This window comes from Anthonomus grandis, chromosome 6 (assembly GCF_022605725.1).
Source record: "Anthonomus grandis grandis chromosome 6, icAntGran1.3, whole genome shotgun sequence".
Taxonomy (NCBI): Eukaryota; Metazoa; Arthropoda; class Insecta; order Coleoptera; family Curculionidae; genus Anthonomus; species Anthonomus grandis.
In genome coordinates, this window is record NC_065551.1 from 28,811,354 (window position 1) to 28,837,229 (window position 25,876).

The following is a 25,876-nucleotide window of genomic DNA, read 5'->3' on the forward strand; positions in this document are numbered from 1 at the left end:
AAATATTAACTCTTCCATCTTTATTGATATTTGAGTCCGTTTGTCTAATACGCATACACGGTTCAGCATCTGATAGGCCTTCCCATAGTTATCCACTTAGAAACACGAAACATGATCTGTACCTGCCTACCCCACATTCAGAGTTGGTCAAAAGTTGCATATTATATAATGCAAAAAAAATGCACAATCATCTGCCATTGGAAATTAAATCCTTCACATCTTTTTTTGTATTTCGTAAAGCATTAAAAGCATTCTTACTGGAGAGAGCTTTTTACACAGTTAACGATTTTTTTTTGTAATCATTGATTTGAAATTTCGCACTAGCTGATTATGTATTTTTACTATCTGTACATGTTTAGGTATACTGCCTTATGTAGCTAATTTAGGATTTTTTATAATTTTTAACTTTTTTAAACATTTTTTTTTAACATAGAGAGATTTTTGTAATGATTTTTTTTTGACATTGTAAACATTAAATTGTATATTTTATAATAATATTTTTGACTACTTAAAATTTTTAAATTGTATTAATCTGTATATATTGTAAATATTCTATTCAATTCTATTTATTTATTTATTTATTTTTTTTTAATTTTGTTTTATTTTTCTTTTCTTTAATTGTGTTTTGTTTGTATTTTTGTGTCTTTTTTGTTTTACAGCTTTGTCTACAAATTGTAACAATTTCTTGACAATAAAGCATTGATTGATTGATTAATTGATATTAACAACCTTAGTTACCTTCATGTATTATAATACAAAATTTTTTTTTTGTTAACGGAGTTTATTTTATTAAAAACGGATTGGCATTGCAAGGGATTGCATTACAGGGTGCAAAGTTAAAATTTTAGAACATTTACTATTATTTTTAGATTTACGCTTAGATGTAAGCAGCTCAAGGAAAATAATTTTAAAAATCGTGGCATTATACCTCTCTTAGCGGTTAAGTCCTATCCAAATATTTATAGATATGTAGATCATGATCACGGTCATAAGATTTTTGAAGAATAATTTAGATTTAAAGTAACAAATCCTTTGCAAGGACTTCTAAAGGCATACATTTGCAAATTTTTTTTTTCCTAGTTAATTGAAAGATTTAGTCACAAATATGACAATGGATTTACCGATACTTCTAAACAATATTATAAAAATTACGCCTAAAAAAAAATTTAGAAGCAATATAATGCAGGATTAAAAGGGATCTTGGAGAACTCTTGTTCAAAATAAATGAGCCAAAGTGGGATTACCCAAAAAAAGGGTCTTCGGCAAAGGAAATTTCCAGAGCGAATATTTTAAAAGCAAATTTAATTTGTTTCAGAATGAAGGCTTAATTATCAGAAAAACAATAACTCTCGTAATTTGAAATTGTTGCAAATTAGTTTTTGTTATTTATTTACGCATATTTTAATTAAAAATCTTGTCTAAAAGCTAGGCAATCAATAGGTTTAAAAAAAAAAAATTTTTTAAATTTTAAATCATATCTGACAAATACAGTCTGTACATGCTTTTCCCCGACGATAATGCAAACTGACTTTGTACAACAAAGAGATTGTAAATGTATATACGTTTTATACAGCGCACGTCACATAACGAGCCTGTTTCTATGGATTTCCAACCGAACTTTGACCAAATTAGCTTTGAGCATCTGTTAATTGGACTTTTCTGTTTTCCTCATATTTTTACTAGATGTAAAGCTTTTTATGAGTAAAGAGAAACTAGGTAATGAAGAAAATACATCCGCCTACATGCATACATGCCGAATAATAATGCTATGAAAACAGTATAGAGGAAAGTGATAAGAGCTCGTTAACCGAGCTTTGCGTGTCTTTTTAATCGCGAAACTATCAATCGTGGTTTTCTAAAACCTTTAAGGCTTTTTTTGCATCTAAGATCAGCAAATGACAGTGTATTTGAACTTTTTACTTTATAAGTTAAATCAGTTTTGAAGAAAAGAAAAAGCAAGGATCTAAAGATCTGAGGATAGTGGAATACCATATATTAAAATTTTAAATAAATTATTATCTATTTTAAATGAATTATCAAATTTTTATAAGCATACTATATAAAATGTTCTCAAAGGTCTTAAAAAAATCATTATAGATTACATTTATCTAACCTTGTTTCTTAGGAGCTTTAAAAATATAATAAGTAATCTTAGATAGATTTGTAGATTTGACTCATATATGTTTATTGGGCAAAAATACGAGTTTCATATATTTAATGTTTAATTATACATTTTTTTAAATAGTATGGATATTTTTGCCTTCTAATTTTAAGATCCCTAAGATCATTTATCAGGTTAATTTTAATAGTTACATAGAAACTACTATTTTTATACCGGAATTAAGAAGTACGTAGATTGTAATAAAAAATCTATATGTTTTAAGATCATATGGTCAAATATGTAAGTACGTCTTAATACTAGGTATTAACTTGAAAAGGAGGTTGCATGCAGTAAATTCCTTAAGACAAAGTTGCCTGGGAAAGTGGGACAGATGCAGCTAAGCAACTTATTAAAAAGCTACCTCCTTAGTCAATTTTAAAGGTCATTTCAAAGTTGCTATTGTTATGGGTACCACTATTTTTAAGGAATATTTAGACAGATCCATGAAAGCACGTTTGCAAATTTGATCTTTTTGTGTCTTTATATTAACCTTAAAATACACAACTATTTGTCAAAAATTTATTATTTCTTGTATACCACTAGAAGTATTTTCAGGTGGTCGAATTAATAGATCCTATTTCCCAAAGGCAATTTCCTTTACTACAATCATATCTGATTTTTTTGCGGTACAGGAGTATTTTTATATTTGATAAATAGCTACAGTTCGGTTCGCTTTAGTCTGTTGAAGTTATAGTTCTATTTCTTCTTGGTAGAATTCGTTTTTCTTGTAACTTTTGAATATATTTTTTGAGACTAGCAGTAATTTTTTATTTAGTATTAGGCATTATATTGGCCTAAATTTTTCGGACAATTGAGTCAATTTCTTTAGTATTTATACTTTTTTGGATTACTGGAATGTTTCTTTTATTCTTAGCAATTGTTAAAATTTCGTATTTATTTAATATTTTCTTATGATTATTATAATTGTATGGCATATTTTTTTCCATTATTTTAGATCCTTAGCAAGACAAAATGGAGTTTTGCAAATTTTATTAATATTTAAGTGTAAACGGAAATTTTTCCATCAAATTTAACTATTGTAACAATATCGTCGTGAACAACGGCAAATCATTTTTTCGTCTTTCTGAAGAAATGACACGAGTGGCACAACGCACGACGTCTCGAAAGTTGGCGAGAATCCTCCAGAACAGCGTTCTGCCAAGTATATAACGACTAGCAATGCGGCGCTGGTCAGTTATCAGTTCAGATTTAAATTTCCGAATATTGGCGCGAGATTTAAATCAGACATAATAATAAGTAAATGTAATCAAATATAGTAAATATAAATATATCTAGTAGTCGTGAGTGATCGTGTTTTCATAGTTTAAGTGTGAAAATAAATTAGTTGATTATCTTCGATTGTTTTAATTCATACATAACAAACGATATAAAGTAAGCCGTTACACATAGAAAGTATCTACTTTTTAAGTAGAATCTTGCTGCAATGATATATAGATGATTTTATTTAAAATAACGAAAATACCATTATTCTCAGTAGAACTATACAAAAACTATTAAAATATTTTAGTTATATATCCTATAATTTATCCTATTTATTTTGTATATGGCAATACATTGATGCGCAATATTTTGGTTGGATCAAAAAGAATTTAGACCAATTTTTGTCAATCATGTTGTTCATTAATAATTTTTATAAAATATATTAATTTTAACTGTTTATATTTCCTTTAATTTGAACTACGGGAGGCGCATTTGGATGTTAGAAAAAAAATTCATATTGCAGTAATGACATGCTAAAACTTCATCACAATTCACACGTGAATTCTCCTGATATCTTCATTAAAATATCTATTAAAATAGTATCACACATATTATTACTACCCACTTATGAACATGCATGTTTCATAAACTAAATTATAGGTAATAAATGGTTTAATATAAGTTTTACTAGCTTACTAATGCGGATGTAACATGCTTCGTCGATTTTATCGGCTGCTATTTTGCCGATATGAAAATGGGCCTTCGGTTATTTTTAGAATTTCCGTTGTGCGTTTCAAGGCAGAAAGTCCTGACTTTATCGTGAAATGTAAATTCTTTAAAAATGCCTGCTAGCATTCAAAAATGTATTTTAAATAGTTTAATTTATTATAAACATTTTAAATCATTTACAATACGCTCTTCACTTAAATATATACAAATTAGAGTAAATATAATGTTATTTACTCTAATTTGTATGTATATTATAAAATATTAACTCTAATTAATGAAAATTTTATTTAATTATTATTTTGACCCAAAGAAAACAAACAAGTTATACCCAACGAAAAATCTGTTAAACTAAAATGGGTTTATTAACAATTCACCTCGGGTAAAACCACATTATAAAACATCGCCTCGGTAATTAGTAACGAAACTTATTGAAGTAATTGATATTATATTTTCATATTAAGTTTCTCCATTCTCCAAATGGATTCTGTCACGCCTTCCATCCATTGTCTACGGCTCGGAGCAATAGGAACGCCCAAAGTTTTCATCGCAAACAATAACCAAAACTCTGCGTTACAGGACTATATAATCTGGCACACGGGAGCTGTTCCCTTAAATCCCGGTTTAATGGAGAATAAATCCAATTAAAATAATCAAATTAGTTGGTCTGACGTTCCCACTTAGGGACGAAAACCTGTTTTTGTACGAACAAGACAGCAACCGTACCCGCGCCTAAACCAAATTTAAAGTTTATCAACCTTTACTTTTGTTATTGGATTAATATTTTAGCTCTCAGTGGGCCCAATAAGAATGTCAACCCTTGTCGTATTCTAATTTAATTTTCAATAAATAATGTATTGTATTACGCGAGGAAAGCCTGAATTATAAAATTATTAAGTAAGAAAGATGAAAGTTTTCATTAGTTTGTATCTTTGTTAACAAAAATATTCCTTTTTTTAGGTGTTTAAAAAAGCTAGATGTAGTCTTTAAAAGTCAATGATTCTTCTTCTTTTAATGTGTCTGAAATCCAAGGTATTCCTATTATGTTTCAAATACTAACACTATGATATTATACTGCATAATATTTATAAATAAAAAATTGGTGAAGGGCACTATTTATAAATTAAACCACTAACTAAAAATATTAATTATCTGAACATTAAAGACGGGGGACACTCTCTTTGCGCTTCTGAGGTCTTTCAGAGCGACTTTGAATAACGACAAAAAAAAATTTGACCACGGTTTAAAGGATTTGCATATAAGGATCTGTATAAGGATATCTAAATTATTGTTTACCTAATTTTACTACTCTACACTGTATGCCTTCCAGAAATACGTCTAAATTCTGACTCGTTAATTTTTATTTCAAGTTGCGCTTTTTTGTACGTGAATTTGTATATACAGAGTTGCTCAAAAAAAATTCGACCACCAACTTCATTTTAATGAAACGAAAGCACCGTTTTTATTTTATTTTTGAACCTGAGGTCAGTTACGGAAAAAAACATGATTCATGTAACAAATAAAAAAGGAACAAAAATTAAGATATCCTAAGATCAATAAACTCTCGTGGCACATTTTCAATCATTTCCCGGACTCTTCTTATCCTATTTTTCAAGTCATCTAGAATATTTGGCCTAATAACAAATACCTTCGACTTGAGATCCGCAAAAAAAATCTATTGTTGTTAGGTCAGGTGAACTAGCAGTCCATTCGATGGGTCCTCTCCACTTGCAAAATAATTTACTGCTCCTCAGTGCAAATTTGGTAAAAAAAAAGAGAAAACACATGTTAAGGAATTATTTATTGAAATGTCTAAGTACGTTCACGAAATTCAAAATTTAACATTTAGGCTGGATAAACCTCAATAAAACCTACATAAAAAAAACATAAATTTGATAAGTTTCTGCAATTTAAGACACTCTGTATATCATAAAAATGATTTTAAAAAGTAATTGTGGAGTGCCTCTGATAATTTATTATTTTTTTACTTTATAGCTTAGCCATAATATCCCGTGTCGTATATCGTGAATAACCATGTATATAAATTAATGCGCACTATCACATGCATAAAGATAATTGATGTTATCAATACCATGCTATGCAATAGCTAAACTTTTCGAGTCATTAAAAGACCAGCACAAAAAAAAGTGCTTCCACCTAAACAACAGGATGATCAAAATGCTAAGCTTCAAGGAGCACCATACAAAGATAGATGCAAAACTAAATACCCCAAATATCCCGTAATATAATTTAAACTATGCGTACTTTATCAAGCACAATTATGGCCATGCCCACTTATTGGCCAGCTATACTGTATATTAAAATAGTACAAAGGACTAATAATATGATGCAATTTTACTGTTGGTACGCAATAATTTAAATGGTAGACTTTTCAAAATGTGCATACATATTGCCCATCAAAATCCGTTATATACATTTTTCAGCGTTTTATTTTAATTAAGAATAAATTGTTTAGTTTTGTATTTCAATTTTTTGGTGCCCAACGAATTCAGAAATAACGGTTTTTTTGTAAAAGTATTGCACTCTTAGGTTCAAAAAATCGATCGTATAATGAGATAAACAGAATCACAAGAACTAGGCGATGTCAGTATGAATTACGGCGTACAACTGATGAAATGCAATATAAACTTCTAATTTAAAAGACTACAGAAGATCATATAAGTCAGTCTGGAATTAAAGTTATTAGATTATAGTGCCATAGGGTTGTATAGTCTCAACCAGTAATAGTAAACCTCAAAGAAACTTTATAGACCGTTAACTGTCTTGATTGCCCTTCGCTCAGCCTAATGAAAAGTCGTTTATAATTACTATAACTATTTATAAAATATCGCTTTCTAGAAAAAAAATATTTTTTAATAGCCTTCTATTGTTAAATATACACTTATATCATAAATATTATTGGACAGAATTTTTCTATTTACCAAAGAATAATTACATATATTTAGGGCATAATGTGTTATATTATCGATAAAAAACAATAACATGAATTTTATTCAAACAAATGACATAAAAGTATTTTGTTAGCTAGTAAAAAATATAATGATTGATATCTGCAAAGAGTTGTGGTTTAATAAAAAATAAAATATTTCCTTTTTATTTAAAAAGTGCTAAAACTATGTTTATTGTCGTGACATAAAACACGAAAGCTACTTTTTCTCTCTATGTTTCAATCATAAAATAGTTTTACCATAAAACAAAGCTCTATTTTGTTTTCGACACGTATTTTTTAAAATCGAATGTAGTTTTAAAAATTTTCCTTATGAGGTATCCTTTAAGAATTTTCTTTAAAAAATATTGTCCTTGTTTAAATATGCAGGATCTTAATATTTATATTTGCCTAAAAAAATAATATAATATAATAATTTTATATTGAAATATAAAATTAATAGTTTAAATATTTATATAAAATTTAATAGTTAATTATAATTGAGTTTTTTATTTTAATGCCCTAATATAATAATATCGCAGCCATTTTACTATCAAAATAAATCGTAAATTTGGTAATTTTTAGATACAATCTTATTTATTCAATTTGATATTAAATTCATAACGAAACAGTAAAAAATAATTGTCAAACAAATGATATAAAATTGTTTCATGCCATATTAAAAACATTTAATATTTATGCCGTAAAGATTTAGTTAATAAGAAACAATATATACTCTTTTATTATTTTTAATACATGCTATATTATAATAGCTACCTTACACTGAAACACGAAAACAAATAAATTAATGTTTTGTAAATATACTCAATTTAATTGGAATTTCTCCAAAAATACATTTTGTAAAAACATATTAATGTATAGTTCTTTATTATTAATGGAAAGTAATTTTCATAACCTAGTTTTATATTACGTTCTTTGATGATTGTTATTTACCTTCAGTTAATTTTAAATGCATCAATAATATAAAATTATGTTCATATAAGTTCTGATGCTTTTTGCTCCACAATCTATTGGCTTATAAAAATAATAAGAAATGTTTTAAATTATAATAATAAGTTTTCATACAAAAATCACATTTGCAGAAAGTTAAGGCTAAAAATTGCAAACTGCCGAACATTAATTTTTATTAAAATGCGTTAGAAAATTCCGTACCCAAATCTATTTATAACATATTGTTCAAATTAATTTAATATGTACATTGCTTAAAATGATTTGAATTTACATTAAATAAATTAAATTTTTATCCTATCAAATATCGGTCAAATGAAATTAAATTTAAACATATACAGGGGTAAAAAAGTAAAACTTGATTAGGATGGTATTATTTATTAATACTTTTCTTAATTATCATACAAAGAGTTAATTATGATACAAACCGAATAATTAATAAGTTTATAACAATAAAATGAAAAATTTGATTCTTATAAAATGCAATATTTGATATATTCGTCTTCTTGAAAGGTTTCTATTTTGTTTTCCACTATTAATGTAATTTAATTAAGCAAAATTATTGGCAAATTATAGTAAAAAACTAAATATTTCGTCTATATTAAAAATATTTCTTAAACCCCTAAAAATGTTTTAATTACCTTACAGAAAACTACAAAAGGTTTGTTTATTTTTATTGTGTAAAGAGTTATTGTTGTCTAAAAAGGAATTTTTTTATCAAAAATACTACTGACTTTATCTTGAATGCAAAAGAAATCTTTTATTTAGGAAAATTCTTAATTAAAGAAAAAATATTTTAATAGCAAGTAATTCAAATCTTATAGATAATAAAAAACCTAATGGTTAAGCTACTACTACTATTTCCGTAATAAATAAAAGCGGTTAATAGTTACAAATTGCTTTTATTATGTTGCGACAAAGCATAAAATCCATTTAATTTATTCTTTATTAGTTTTTAAATTGCTCTTATATGACCAACAATTTAAAATATTATTTAAAAAGAGTACGATTTAGGGGCCAATTTCCAAGTCCAAAAAGCAAAACAATTTAATTAATATTTAATGCGCAGCGACGTAAATGAATTAAAATTTATAACATGGAATGTATAAACGAATTACAAAATACATCATACAACGTTATGGAAATTTAATATTTACGCGATTTTAATAAGGAATAATTGATCGAAAATAGTACACACAATTATGAAATTTTCATTGTAAATTAGTGTAAGCTAGTTTAGGGAAATTTATTGATGCCGGGACTCGAAAATTAATTCGACTTCGTTTGGATAATTGGATTGTGACGCAAATATAAATAGTTTTGTTAATGCACAATAAACGTTTAATAAAAGGAATTGAATTCTGGAATTGTAATGTACAGGTGTCTGTTATAAATTCAATATTCAATTTTTTTTTGAAATTTAAGAAAATAGTAGATACTTCAAGACAAATTGGTAATTACCTTTCACAAAGGTGCTATTATACATCCATAATCAAGATGATTAGGAATCGCTTTATTGGGTATTGATGAACTGACTTAGTAATATTTCCTGCAAAAAAATACATTATTACTATTTTATATTTTTTCGGTAAATTCTAATAAAACATAAGCTTCTAAAGCATGAAAAGCACTAAAGGTACAATACATTTCTTATAATTTTTTGTTTTTTAACAAAACACAACACGTAAATTCCGTTATTTAATTGTAGTCATTTTAGGCACACAATACAGTAAAATATTCATGTATGCAATAAAAGTGTTAAATAAAACATTTTCCAATTATGACTGCTCGCATTCTGTTTTTGACACTACAACTCAAATAAAAATAAAATTACAAAGCGAAATGTTCTATTAATGTTTACCGGAAGAAATTATATATAACAGTACGTGCATACGCTCGTTCCGAAAATTATAAATTTTATATTATTATTTTGTTTTTAATTTCAATTTGAGCGGACTTTTTATTAAATGAGGTTATACGAATGCTAATATTTATTATGTATATTGGAAACAGCAATAAAATACAAAATAAATATATTTTATTTTTAACCGGGGGAATATAAATTTTAAATTGTGTTTACGGTAACTAATTACTTTATATTTTTGGGCAGATAGGTACGTATAGACATTTTTTAATTAAATTTTTATTGTTATACATAAACTTATTTAAATAGTGGCAGTTTTTGGAGTAACTAATATTAAATATATGAGTAGATACTGTGGAAAGTTAACATTTTAATTTAGTTTTATATGTAAATATTTTGTTTTTTTTGGATTAAAAGATTATAATATAATGACGTAAAACAAATAGTGTTTTTTTTTGTCCATAATATTCAATCTAATGTCCCTGTTTTTAAACTAAATATTTATATATAAAATTATATGAAATTTAAATAAACAGTGTTATTAAATTAAATAATTAATATATATCTGCAAATACATTGTTTTTTATCAACACAACTCTTAACCCCCCCACCCACCCTAAACATTTGCCCAGTAAGAAATTCTTTTGGAAAATCACCGTTTTTCGTCCATTATATCTAATCTTATAGTACTGTTTTGCATTACATATTTATTAATATACATATATATAATTATATCAAATTTAAAAAAACACAGTGTGTTATTAAATTAGATATTAATGATAAAACCAGCTGTTATTCACGCGTATTATTTTGGAAAACAATGATTTTTGAAAACAATTTCTTACTGGTAAATTGTGTGGGGTGGGTGGGGGGTAACGTTAGAGTTAATGACAAACGGTTTTTTGCAAAAAATCATTGTCTGAGAAAAAATGATTTTTAAGAGAAGTATAGCTGATAAAAAAATCTATAGTTTCATATCTATACTTTTCTCACATAACCTTAAGGTTTTCAAGCAAAATGTGAAAAAAACCTATTTTATTTCTCGAATGCAAAACGTATCTTACTATATATAAATCGTACTGTCTTAAAGTGTTTTAGTTGCATGCTATACAAAAATACAATGGGTAATATAACATAGCTACGCGTCATTGCAAAAAATAGGGACTATACTTTTTTAGAGTTAATTCTCTTTAAAAATTAAAAAAGTAATAATTCTATAAGTAAAATATAGTATACAGTTTTATTTGCATTATACTTTTTTATTATAGAGTTAACACTCTCGTAAAGAAATTATACATCATGCAATATAAGCTTGAAATATTAAAACGCACCAGAACAAAATATACGAAACATATAAATCAGAAAAGAGGCGACCATTCAATAACACATTGTGTTCCCTCCATACACGTCTGTCTAGCATGAAATATGTTTCTATATTAAATTGCTTGAATATAATCCGTTTATTTCGCTCGTTTGTACATATAAAGTTTAAACGCATGTGACTGTTTATTGCAAAAATGAATTTTTATATTTAGACTACATTTAAAACAATGAGAACTATCTTTTTTTATTTTGAAAAAATAGTGCTTTTGTATTTTTGCTACTTTTAATATGATCATAATCAAATGCGTTGAGCAGTTTTTTATTAGCAAACTATTCGGTCTGGAAACGTTGTTGTAAAGTACATTTAAAAATACATTGGAATGAAATTAAACGAAACGGTAAACGACATTACTATCTAAATTGGAATCGGCTTGGCTAAATTTAAATTTTAATCAATGCTTTCGCTCATCCAACAAGAAAAAGTAAATATTCAATTTACTAACAAATTGTACAGTTTGTTTGCTCCTTCTCCTACGCAGGTTGTTTAGGAAAGGTTTAGAGGATCTGTTAAGTAAAGAAAATAAACTTTTCTAATAGAATATGTGATCTACTCAATTATAATTTTTTATTGAAGTCTGTTTTTATACTTTAAGTTATATACTTATTTTTTTGTTGTTGTTTTTGCTTAAAAATACTGGGAAATATATATGAAATATCAAAAGAAATAGTTCTTTATTGAAATCATCGTAAAAACGTACTTGTTTGGAAAATAAAATTCCTCACTTTTAATCAACTAACTGCTATTTTTCACCGAATAAGAATTCTCCTTTTCGCCCTCTTTCAAAGCAAATAAATACCAAAGAGAGCTTTTAAAAGAGAATAAGGTTCAATATGTACTCAAAGCTACCATATACGTAGAAGTAATTGATATTTTCTCTTATTATATTTGAATTTACTGAAAGGAAAATGTATTTTTTGACTTAAAATTTATTTATTTTTTTATATTTTATTGCAACATTTTTGCTCAATTTTATGCATGTAATAGTTTTATTATTTGTATTTCATAAATATACTTGTAAGATTTATCACATGAGATAGGATAGACCAACGTGATGATAATTTCTGCTTTTGAGTAACTGTAAATATTTCTAGTATGATTTTTTAAATTTCTATATTCTTCTTAATATTAAAAATTAATGCATAACTCAAATAAATATAACTCACATTCATTTAATTATAATTTTTTTTAAATTTATTAAAGATGTCAAAATTATTTTTAATTTTCTATGCTTTATATATTATGCAGATTGGTTAAATATTTATACTATAACTATTTATTTTTAGTTAAAATAAAAAAATAATTTTTGTCTCTCTAATGCCAAAGAGAAAGCTTTTAATTAAGTAAAATTAAAATACCTATAAATTTATTAATTTTAATTGCACAAAAAACACACCTAAGTAAATTCAATGCAGATGAAGTTTCATGATTAAATTAGTTAAATAAATACTTTAAAAAATCTTCATTTGACGATTTTTTTGTATTTATTGATGTATTTTATATAAAATTATGAAAAGTGATAAACAGTTTAGGTACTGTTTTTCATTAGATTTTTATGCCTGAATGAATTGAACTCAAATAGTGGTATTTTTTATTTGAATTTCATAATACGGAATAATTGTACATTATTTTAATCGGGTAAAATTATCCTAAGCCAAGTATTTATTAGTTAATAATTAAGTTTTCTTTAAATGATTAAGTACAATAATGGGTTAATTAGGTCCAATTAATATTTTCAATAAATTTTCTATTACCAAATTTCAAAATTTTGTTTGATAACATCAATGCTTTTAATTTTTTTTTAAATAAATTTAAAATCTAAAAACAAAAGATGCTTAAAAATGCACGGAATTAATAAATATAACTGCATCGGTTCCTTAGGTCTTATTAGGAATAAATCATTCACAATAATCATCATCATTTTTGCAATTTTATCATGCTATTATCCAAACTCATACTTACTATAAAAATAGGTTTTTAACGATATTTGTTAACAATAAACGAGTCCTAAATTACACCAAAAACTATAATTCGTTACTGCATAACTTAAATGGACCTGGTACACATTTATTTAATTCTTTACTTATATATTTTAAATATATTAGAAACGCAACAAATATATACTTTCTTTATACCGAATTATTATTAAATCAATATCTTCAAAATATTTCCGTTTAATCTAGAATGAATAAGCTATAAAAATGTTCTGGTAAAAGTAAAATTCATTTTTAAAAAAAACTTTAAACCTTTTAATATAGAAACGTTTAAAGATTTGCCTTTAGCCCTAGAGATAACTAAAATATACCGTCGTTTTAAAACTACTAATCTTGTCATATATTATTCTAAAATTATACTAAAATCCCAAAAACGAGTAAAAAATCACAATGTAATAGCTCAAAAAAGCTTTTAAAGATCGCTCCCAGTCCTACAGTAAAAGCAAGCAGTTCGCTCCGTACTAATAGCTCTTTGAAAGAAGTATGGCTCGATCTAGTCATCCATGCAAATGACCTTTCCATTTTCCCGTCTATTTGCGAACTTAATCAGAAATGTCGGGGCAAAAAAGTCGATATTTCACCTGCATGTATCCGGATTTTTATGATTTATGTGCCAACCTCGTACCGCGTTATGTTTTTCTTGATATGAATACGTTATTATTAGATGTAGGCGCATCCTAAAAACGTATCTTTATATGAAACGTCATTTAAAGCCGTATCCGTTTATTAAATGCATACGACATAAATTTCACCGCTAGTGTTTTCATCTAAACTCGTGTTTGTATTTTCTGTAATAGAACTACATTAGATATATCGTCGAATGTACTTTGTGTTCATCCAGATTTAATTTCTATTATAAAACAACGCAAGCAGATCTAAAAGATATACAAATAATTATCATCTGTTTGGAATATTTTTACAAAAAATGCCGCTATACCTTTACTCTCTCAAACAAAAGAAATTTATTAGAAAATTTAAATATAAAAATTTCAATTTGTCCAGCTTTGAAGCTACGAAATCAGAAGCATTATAAACTAAAATTTAGGACCTATAACTTTTATATTCTTAAATAATTTTATGCATTGGTACAGTTACAATGTTATAACAAATATATTTACGAAGTTATTTGCTATTCATATTCAGGACCATCAAATGCTATAAAATCCCTTAAGTGTTATTCGGGAATATAATTTTTGCAATAAAATGGCACTATTAAACTTTAATGGTTCATTCCGCGGAAGTTGTTACATACTGCCGTAAAGACAGCAGTATATTATCATTACGTATGAGAAATATAAATGCAAATAGAGAATTCGGTCCACGTAACACTAAAAACAGCTTTTAAGTACGTAGATTTTCTCGATTCGGGTACCACTGATGGGATTTTTATTTGATAGTTTTGTTGTTTGTTTAAGGATAATTTTATATCTGTTTCTAAATTATGATTTTTATAATTTGGGTAGTAAATGAGTAGTTTATATAATATACTCTTTTTACAGTATAAAATAAACTACAAAACATTATATGTATTAATTATAATTACCCTTAAGACTATTATTAATATTAGGAGTATTCCATTATTACAAAAATCATAAATAAGGTACAGGTCATTTTAAATTTAATTTTTTAATTGTTCTAGTGCTTCTGCGTGATTTTCTCTTAAAAAGGATTGATTATAATTGTAAATATTATTCCTTATATTATCTCTAAAGCTCTTTAAACCTGTCTAATATGTCGTTTGCCAATTAGTTTATTGGGATCTGCTTTAACTAAATAAATAGGTATTGAGCAACTTACACCTGACTTAAAATACAAACATGTATATGTAGTCTGTTGTATCTTTCATAAATCTCTACCAACATCGCTCTGTTTAATCTAAAGAATATGACAATAAATGTAATGTGACCGAAATAAATGATATTCAACTCGAATTCGAATTTAACAAAGGTAATAAAATTGAAGATTATATGTATGTACACATTTTTGTAAACCAGCAATAAATATTTAAGATATTACATGCTTTAATAACATTGAAAAACTTTAAACAATAATAATGTTTAACTATAATTTTGATTATTTTATTACAAGGAGAGCTAGTTAGTTAAACCACTGCCTAAAACGTAAAAAAATTATCATTAAAAGGAATGCGTGCTATTAATAAATCGGTTAATTGTCTTCTGATATTAATATATGGAGTTTAAATGAATTTCAGCATTTTCCAACTTCTAGCTCAATATTGGATTGATTACCTTTGGATTCTCTATCTATTAGAGCACTAGTTATTATTGTCTAAATCTTTAGTGATGTTCAGTTTACAGTTTTGCAAGTAAAGCCTTTATTCGAAAATTTGTTAGGTTCTACAACTTTGTTGTTGTCTCTTAGTTTCTTGTGACAAAAGACTATCACTAATATAATAAAAAGTTCGCTAACTTAATAAGACAAAGCATTCGGTTATAAGCTCCCCATGTATTTTATTGTTATAACATTATATTAGGAAACCTTAGAAACTTTCCTACGTTTATAAAATTTGGGTCTTGACTGTATTACCTGCTTGCTCTAATTGCGCTATTAAAATGTTATGGATATTATAAGTATTTTTTAATTTAAAAGTAAATTTTTAAGTTAAAGTAATTGATTTTTTTCGTATTTTATGAACTGTTTTTTTTTCTCTAATAATAAAAGTTAATTCGATAATAGATTTCGTAAGGCAATGCGCTAAATTGGACATTGGCCAGCTGTAAGAATATTAAATGAAAAACTTATTTTTACTTATAAGGCTTTTTATTAAAATCTTTTAAAGAGAAGTGTATAATTTTCATAAATCATATTTAATAGATCGACAAATATAAAATTTTTTACACGTTTCTTTAACATTTTTATTACTTAAACATATACATAAGTAGGATAGTACAAATTATGGTAATAATAAGTAGTCTGATTAACATCCAACGAAATAATATTTTTACCTAGTAAAAATGATAGGGTAAAAATTCAACCACAAGATTTATAGTTAATATTTGGAAGTTTTCCGATTCACGTATAAAATAGACAATGGAAAAACATATTTTCTGAGTTGACTTTGTAATGGTTATAGATGTTATGGACGAAATTTTGTATTAGTACATGTTCGTGTTGTAGTAATATTAGAGTATTTTCCAATATATGTTTTAATGTACCATAATGCACAAGTTATTAACGCATTAAAAATGAATGTGTTTAAACCAAAACTAAATACAATGTATGACCAGAAACTACAATCAAGAAATCCTCTATATAAAATTAAAAGTATAAAAAAAAAAATTTGAATTTTTGAATGCTATAAAATTAGTTGTACTTATAAGATTGTAAAAACTTGAGGTGGCCCAAGAAAACCTATTTAAAATTGAACTTACAAGCATGTGTCTTTATAGTATTTTTTTAAATACAATGCAATGACTTTAGTACTAATTTTTAGGCATTAAAGAATGCCTAAAATATCAACTAAATTTACCATTTCATGTTTTAAATTCAATATTTTAATACCTATTAGTACGAGGTTAAAAATGTTCGGCCGTGTTCTATACGCGCAATTACAACATTTGCTTTAGGAGGCCAATTACCCGCTTGGATAACAGGCCCGCATTGCCACGAATATTGCCTGTTTCCACATACAGCTCTTGCAATTTGTTTAATCACATAAAAGCCGCTGACTTTTACGAAATGGCTAGCCAAAGTAATGAATTAATTTTCCTCAAAATACGTATGAGCGCAACGTACGATAAAAAGCGAGCGTGAAACGTAATAAATATAATTAATTTCGGGATATAAGTGCATTTTTTAGATAATAAAAATGCTTTTACTAGATTTTTGCGACAAATTTTTATTTATAATGGGATTTTAATAAGGCGTATTGTAAATAGACACAAATCTTTAGAGAAGATGAAGTTGTGACTTTTTTTTATGTTAAATAAACCTTTTAATAATTTATATTAGATGCCTTTTGTGTTCCAAAAATCGTCGCCCTAAAGTGTAAACCTGCCAAGTCACATTTTACCTATTTTACAGGAGAGTCCAAAAACCGCCTAAATCAACTATATTTTACCTAAATTATTGTATGTTTGCCTTGTTGCTCTATTATAATGTTATGGGCAATAGCAATGTTAAGTAAAACATTCGACATAGTGCAGTTGCGATTTTGGTATCCACATCCATCAGAATATATAATAAGGGTGACTTTTTCATTAGGAATATTTGGCAATATTTTTTTTTTCTAAAAAAATAACCATATGCTTGCAAATTCTTCAGCATTAAGTTCACCTTCAGATTCATTCCATAGAAAGCAATAAGTGTCTGAATTCATTAAATTATAAAAACAAAGATTGTGCACTTGAAGTTTTGTTTTATAATATAAAGTAGACACTTTAGATACGGGACACATTAGCACAGCTTGCAAATCCACCGTAAATACATAATATTTTTGTGTATTTTCATCCTTTTCCTTTTCCTCCTTTGCCGCATTTTTCTTTTGTATGTGACTCTTCTATTCATCTTCCGAGATGTCGCCAAACTTGTAACTAACGCATTGATCTTTTTTCGGGTGAAAAATGGTATTTTTTTTTCTTCAAAAGCCTTGGAAAATGTTGCTATAGAAAGTGGCTCCACATTTTTTGATTCGCACCAATTATTGATGTAAAGATCATAAAGACTTTGCTTAGATTGCCACTCAGCTAAAAGGTTTTTTTTCTGATGTTGATCTGCAGTAATAAGACTCCATGACTGGCAACGATTTTAAAAATTGCAGTAAATATTCACGACGCAATTCGAATGGCTTCTTTTGACCTTCCATTGACGTTTCTCTTTGAAAAGACCGTTTTCAATGGAGTATCGTCCAGCGACCTATTCCTAAAGTGGTAATGAACATTGTCCTACAAACTCTAAGGTTTACTTCTCCTACTCTTAAAAAATATTGAAGCGTTTTTCCCTTTTACTTTCATTTTCTTTTTGTCGGTTTCTGTGTCTTTTAGGTGGCATAAAAAAGACAAGAGTGTTTACATAAACTTTTTTTTCCGCCCAAGTCATTTTCCAAAAGTTGTTAAAAATAAGTTGCCTTTGACCTTCATTTACTGCAGAGAATTTTAACATTCCTTTAGGGTTTAGTTTAGATTTGCACCTTTTCTTCATTGTATGAGGTTTTTTTGGATTGTTATAGGTCCATTTTCCATTTTTTTTATTTTGTTCCAAGTAACTTTGACCCCTTTCTCTTAACTTTCTATTTTTCTCAGCAAACCACGTTGATTCTTGTACTTGAAAGAGCTTTTTACGTTTTTTACTTTCTGTCGGATAACAATAAGATGAGCCTGAGTCGGAATCCGAATATGGTACCAACCTGCTAGCTTCGTCATCGGAAATATCAGATATTATAGATTCTATATTGGATTGTTTTTTAGTATGATTGATTCCTGATGTAGAAGCACGAGGAGCTTCATTTAAGTTATCCAGTAAAGGAATTTCATTCAGTACAATAACTTCTTCACAATTATCTAATTTTTGCACATTTTCGGCTATTTAGAAGTTTTCAAAGGGTTGATTTTCTTTTATGGGAGAGGCTAATATATCCATTGGTAACTTCAACGACAGGGAAATTGAGTCTATACCACTGCTTTCCCCAAAAGAATACTCCCAAGTATTATGCTTAGAGTCTTCTTCCAGCTCTGAGTCTTCGGTTTCATTTGCTGTTTGGCCGATGGCCATATCAAGGATTCGTTTGGCACGTGACATCTTAAATTAAAAAAAAACTTGATTCATCACCTATTATAATTTAACAAGGGTTTATATAAATATATATTTTTTTGGCAAACAATTTATTGCTTATTGCTTATTGTGGTTAACACGCTTTTCTATAAAAGTAAATACCATAACAGTAACTTATTGCTGTAACAAAATATTATATTTTATTTAATATGTCTAATTGTAATAAAATTAATTAATAATATTATTTAATTTTGTAAGTTTTTTGTTAAGTAGAAAAACTGTTTTCATTTAAGAAATACTGCCAAGTCCTATTAAAACAATAAACGATAATTACCGCTGAATAAAAAATAATTACTGCATGCAATTTGGATAACAAAGTTATTTAATTTTTGTAATATTTCCCTGCATGTATTTATGTATTAGTGTAGGTATATAATTAGTGTTGATAATATATATTGGGTGTAGCATTTTGGCTAAATAAATGACTAATTAATTTTGACGCGGCAAAACTATTAAGACAAATTTAGAAGAATCTTAACCTTAAATTTCAGTTTAATAATATTTTAAAATTTATAATAACATAATACCTTAAGTGAGAAGTTATATTATGCTTGAAAATATATATTAAACTTGTGCCTTACTCAAAATGACAAGCGAGATTAAATATCTAATAAAATGAATAGCTCCTTTAAGGTCTAAAAGGTTAATGTACTTCTGAATGGAATCTGAGCAGTGGTCGGTTATTTTATGGACTCCAAGTCCGCTTCGACATAATAAAATGTTCGAAGCTCCATTATGAAACGATCTATATTGTAGTATAAAGAATACAAAAAAAACTTAATGGAAAGGTCCAAAATGAATGACCTTACTCTGAGGGAAATACATACAATATTTGATATTTAATTTGATTATAACCGAAAAGAAAACATTTAAAAAATAATTGCCTTAAAGCCAAAATAAAATTATATAAGATATCAAAATAATACATAACGTAGTCGTTATTACAGATTTTTATTAAATATAAAAAAAAACATCAGTAGATATGTCGTTTCGTTTTCTTTGCCAATTATTATGTTTTAAAAACAGAATTAACCCTGTTGTACGATAATTCAATAATATTACGATAATATTTTACATGTTCTGTAAAATTAACCTTTAGGAAGTGACCCTATAAAATATAGCGCAATTGCCGGAAAATGCAGTCGGGTTCAGTTTCCGTACTCAAAATGTTTCGAACGGTTTAATCCAAAATTTAACTCGAGAATGAAATTGCCGGAATCGAAATCGATAACATACGTAGAATTTATTTAGTGTGTTGGTCCTATTTCGGCGAATTTTAATGTCATCTACATCCTCATACACTGGCCAAATGACTAAACGATTCAAGTCTTTCTGAAACCGGATTCATCAATTTGCATATAAAAAGAGCTATTTTTAAACCATTATTATTAAAGGATTATTTATATTCTTGTGCAGTAACATTTATTATTATATCTTAAAGTTTTTTCTACGATTTTTCAAAATTTAAAAAACCCGAAAATTATTTGGTGCAATAGCCACACTTTTTCAATCTGAAACACATTTTTCGCTCGAAAAAATAAATAGTATTATTGATTTTTTAATGGAATTGATTTTAAAATTTTTGCAGGCACTGCCTAGAATTTGTAGTTTATCTTTTTAAGCGGACGCGTGTAGATATCTGCTATCCATTTCATAATTTTTTAGCATATTTTTATATACTATTCCTAATTTCTTAAAATTTTTCCATGTGGTATTCTTTATTATAATCAACATTAAGATACAAAGTGCATGACAAATAATTTACTTTAAGTATAATTTTTTAAATAGTTAATTAATTAAATAATTAGTAATTAAGTAAATAATTTCTTTAAATAGTATTAACACTAAGGTAAAAATATTTTACGCACTAGTCCGAAACTATTAAAAATATTATTAATTATTTTAATTTTTTTTTTGATACTAGGAATAAATTAATTTGTTATTCCAGTATAAATTTTATTTTTTTTTTAATTATGAAAAATGTCCTAAAATTACCATTGGTTAAAAGAAAAGGATAATTTTAAGCTTTTGTTACATAAATAGCCTTGTTTATTTTTTTTTCTATTTTACTTTTATTAAAAAAAAAATAATTTTGGACTAAAAGAAAAACTTCAAAGTCAAAATGTTGTCCCTTCACATTGCTTTCACATTGGAATATTACGAATTCCCAGGGATTGTGAAACGTTTAATAAAAATCAATATCGAAATTATTTTGATGTATATTTATATAAGATTTTAAATATATTTGCTTTTTAATATTCGTTTATTGTAAATTTTTTTGAAAACGGTTAAATATTTAAAATATAATGAATAAGGAAAGAAAGAGGTAAGAAAATCTTAAGAATAATAAATAAAGATCATCAACTTTTCGATAATTTAAAATAGCGAAAAACAGCTCACTCTGGACATAGTATGTGTAATAAAAAATTCAACTTTCTAACTTCATTAACAGTTAAATTAAAATATAACTTCATGCAATAAATTATTAAAGGAAATAATATACAATGCATATACTCATACACACAGCTGGAGATAAAGTTGCAATAAAAAATGTGAATGAATACTTTCTATAGTCAACATTACATTTTATATTATTTATAATATATTAAGCTATTAGTAATAATTAAACAGCACGTTTTTTTCTAAGTAATAAACCTAAATATTTAATAGTATGTCAGGTAAATATTATTCCTAATCCTTATGAACAATTTGCCTTCAATGTTGATATCTTCCTTCAGACAAAAAAAAGGAATCTTAAATTATTACTACTAAATAAATGAATACAAGGTTACTATGGCTTAAAAAAATAAAAAGCAGAAATGCAGCAAAACGACAGAAACTAGATTACTCTAGTATATTACGAATTGCTCTTAAGGTAAAACTAGGAAAAATAATTTACTGGAATAAATATATATCTAACTAAAAGGCAATGGCATTAATAGTATGTATTGGATAACTTTTTGCTTGGTCTAATAAATACATAGCTCATAAGGACTAGAAAAAAAAAGTTCAGAAGAAACTATAATAAAATATTTTTTCTTTAGAAGTAATTTTGCTGTGAATTTTACATAAAATAGGATTCAATAAATACTAAACATACGTTAAAAATATTGGTTAATCATTAAAAATATTAATGGTTAGTAATCCGCTAATTAAACTTAGATATGCAGCATGCACTATGATAATGCCAAGACACTTATCATACGATAATAATTAAAAAGCTTAAAAGTAGTAAGTCTTTCGACGCACATACTTCTTATGCTTTTATGTAAAAATAAAAATGGTATTAGCAAAACTAAATCTTATTGAGCGTTTTATGTATGTTGATACTATCAAGAAATAAGTAGATTATGTGTAAGATATGTAATATATAAATATAAGTAAAAAAGCACATTTACTTAGAACTAATCCCACCTGCTTGGAAAAGAGTCTTGTGTATTTTACAATATTTATCCGTTTATAAAGAAAACTATTCTCTATAGTATTTCTAATTTATTTATGCTATACTTATAACTTGTTTATTTAAAATCATCAAAATATTTAAATCTTTTACGGTAAATATATGTGTATTTAATAAAATAATATTTAATGTAAAATAACGATTAGAGATGGTCATAATACTACAGCCCTACAGGATAAATCGGACGGACGTGCTGATCAAGTTCTGGGTGAGTAGAACTAGATAAACTGAAGCAGTCCAGCAGAAAAAAATTACACTTATTCGTTTAGGAGACCTAAGAATCACAAATGAACATTATAAGTTAATAACAATAAATAATGATTATGAACCATGCAAGAGTCACTTCACTATTTAAATATTTTAAGACAGAATACAGAATATTAGTAACTGACCTATGCTAGGAACCTTTAAGAAGACTCTTACACTATAATAAGGAAATGAAGCAAAAATCACTTATTATAATAGAGTTGCTCTATCATATATATAGTTTTTGATGCATCAAGTTATGAAATTTAAAAAAAGAATGATAAATTAGCCAGTACATAAATGTGTTGATAAAGGTCTCTTCGTTTCTGTAAGGATTCAAGTTTCAGTATCCTCAATAAGATACTATAATTACTTAAGGACCTTTGATCGTTATTTTAAAATATCTACGGTATCCGAAAATTAAGGGTAAATAATTTAACAGTAGATTACTTTAACAAAAAAGTCTAATTTTCCTAGTCCGAAAGTCAAAGACAATTACTAAGATACAAGGTGATAAGCTTAATGTAATTTTTTTGATTTTTGGTCATTAATTTAGCATTTGTTCTTTGTTTTTAATAAAATTGAGTTTTTTTTAATATAGAAACTCTGAAAATTTACCTTTATTTAATTATGTCGTAAAGGGCGCTACCTCCAACCAATATTTAATTTTTTTATGCAAATATTTTTTTATAAAACTTAAATGTAAATATCTCGAAAAGGATTTATCGTTTTTGAAGTACACCTTTTTTAAGCAAATCTATTTGCACAGTGTATATTTTAAATAAAAAATTAAATTTTGCCAAACCTAAAAAACGTATGGAGTTTTGAAAAATTTTAATGTTGCTGGTTAGGTAATTTAAAAATTATGTTATAGAGAGCGCCTATGACATGATTATAAGATTTGCCTTATGAAAAAAACCTCATTGTCCAAATTTTGTTAAAAACGAAGATAGATGCTATATTTATAACTAAAATTTAAAAAAATATATATCAAGTTTATTACCTCCTAAGTTTAGGTCAGGTTATTTTGGTTGTCTTTAACTTTCGGAGTAGGAACATTTTACTTAACCTCATTTTTTTGAAAGGAATCTGCTGTTAAATTATTTGCTATTATTTATTCAATACTTTGTATATATTTGGAATTTTCAATTAATGAATTTAAAAGTGTTAATATGCTCTTTGTAGTGACGAGTCTAAACAAACTTTTTAATAATAAGATAATCTTCTATGAGAGACCATCAATACCACAAGCATGTATAGTTTACTATTTAATAAATTATTAATAACTCTGTCAAATGCCATAAAATAGTCAAAGTAAATACAATTTACTATATTATCTTTCCAAGGCTTCTGAGAGGGCGCATTATGGGATAATGAAGGTCTTTAAAGATCATTTCAAAGTTGGTCAATAATTATCAATAAAATAACTTGGTTATATTAGGCGGCTGTGGCATACAGAATCTTCTAGCAAAATCTAGAATCCTGTAAATTAATTTTTTTAAATTAAGAGATATATTCATAAATCTTTGCAAATTCATTAACCTCTTCAGTCCACACGTCCAGCCCGCTGTACATTTTTCAAAATATATTAGTACGGGCTCACGACGACTTAACATGGACGACTGAACGTGCATACATACGCCAAAAAATATTTGGTTAAAAATATTTGGCAACGTTGGTTTTTGTCAGTTTTGTTTTGACGGAACAGGTGTTGTGTTGTTAATCATGTCGTCGTATCAGAAACTAGGTAATATTTGCATTATTTTCGATTGTTTTGATAAAATACTGATTAAAATCAAATAAATTGACTACTATTTAGTAAATCAACAAATATACGTACAGAAAATGTAACGTCGCTCTACAGAGTGTTCGGATTTTGATTTTGTGCAGTATTTTGAACGCCGGAACTGTATTTGGTTCAAGTTTTTACTTTTTACCCAAAAATTTTAAATTCTATTGTTGTGCAACCACTGACGGATAAAGATCTTGAAGAGATTTTAAATGACAGTGACTTCTACTTGAGGAAATCACCGCCGAAAACAGTGAATCAATTGAGGCAAATGATAATGAAGACGACGAGCAGGCGGCAGATGCAGATTCGGTTTCTGATACCATTGAAGAGGTGTCTGATGACGATAATGTTTCCTTATCCAGAATAAGATAGCAGGTTCTCCAGGAGCAAACAAAAAATAAAACCGCAGAAGTAAAATGGAAAAGAAATGTTTTTGAAAGTCGAGAAGATGTCTACCTTGATCCGGAATAGCAGTTACAAGATGATCATGAGTATTGGACACCCCTTAACTATTTTTATGAATACTTTCCAGATTATTTTTGGGAAAATTTATCAGAACAAAGTAATATTCGTGTCATGCAAGCAAATGAAAAAAAAAACACTAAAGCCAACAGCCAAAGAATATCGAATATTAACTGGAATATATATTTTAATGAGCATTTTTGGACTTGGCTGCGGTCGTATTTTATGAAGGGAATTGAAAAATCTTGCATTACTCAGCTACCTAGAGACCGTATTTTTAAATTAAGAAATTTTCTACATGTTGTTAACAATCTTAGCGTTTCAAATGAGGTAAAGCAGTCAAATCGGCTATGGAAACTTTAACCTATCATCAATGCGATTCCTAAAAAATGTATTACTTTACCAAGGAGTAAAGAATTGAGCATCGACGAGCAGATGATTCCCTTCACAGGCACTACTGCTCTCCGATAGCACGTTAAAAACAAGCCAAATCCAGTAGGACTCAAAAATTTTGTTTTAGCTACACCTTCCGGACTGTTTTTAGATTTTATAATTTATCAAGATGCTAAAACTTGGCCAGAGAGTTCTCCCGATCAAAATTTGGGAATAGGTGGATCGGTTGTAAAGAAGCTTTCAGAAGATGTATGCCAGGGCACATAATTTACTTTGATCGTTACTTTACTTCAGTCAAGCTACTGGATCATTTACTAACAAAAGGAATTTTGGGAACAGGAACATTTATGAACAACGGAATTCCGCGAGATTTTAGGAGCAAAATAAAAAACGATAAAGAGCTCCTCTCGAATGGTCGTGGTTCCTTTGATGAGTTTGTGCGAGAAGACAAAAAAATGGCCATTCTGAAA

The 25,876-nt window shown here is 27.1% G+C and overlaps 1 protein-coding gene across 5 annotated transcripts in view; it reads right to left on the reverse strand.

The window, feature by feature from the left end:
• Positions 1-25,876, reverse strand: part of LOC126737690 (uncharacterized) — a 279,234-nt gene that overhangs the window by 152,553 nt on the left and 100,805 nt on the right. For 3 of the 5 annotated variants that reach the window (XM_050442689.1, XM_050442691.1, XM_050442688.1), the window contains one exon: positions 9,486-9,573. The exons of the other annotated variants lie outside the window; for them this stretch is intronic. The gene's annotated coding sequence lies outside the window, so the exon portion shown is untranslated. The remainder of the gene's footprint in view (positions 1-9,485; positions 9,574-25,876) is intronic. 5 annotated transcript variants of the gene reach the window in all.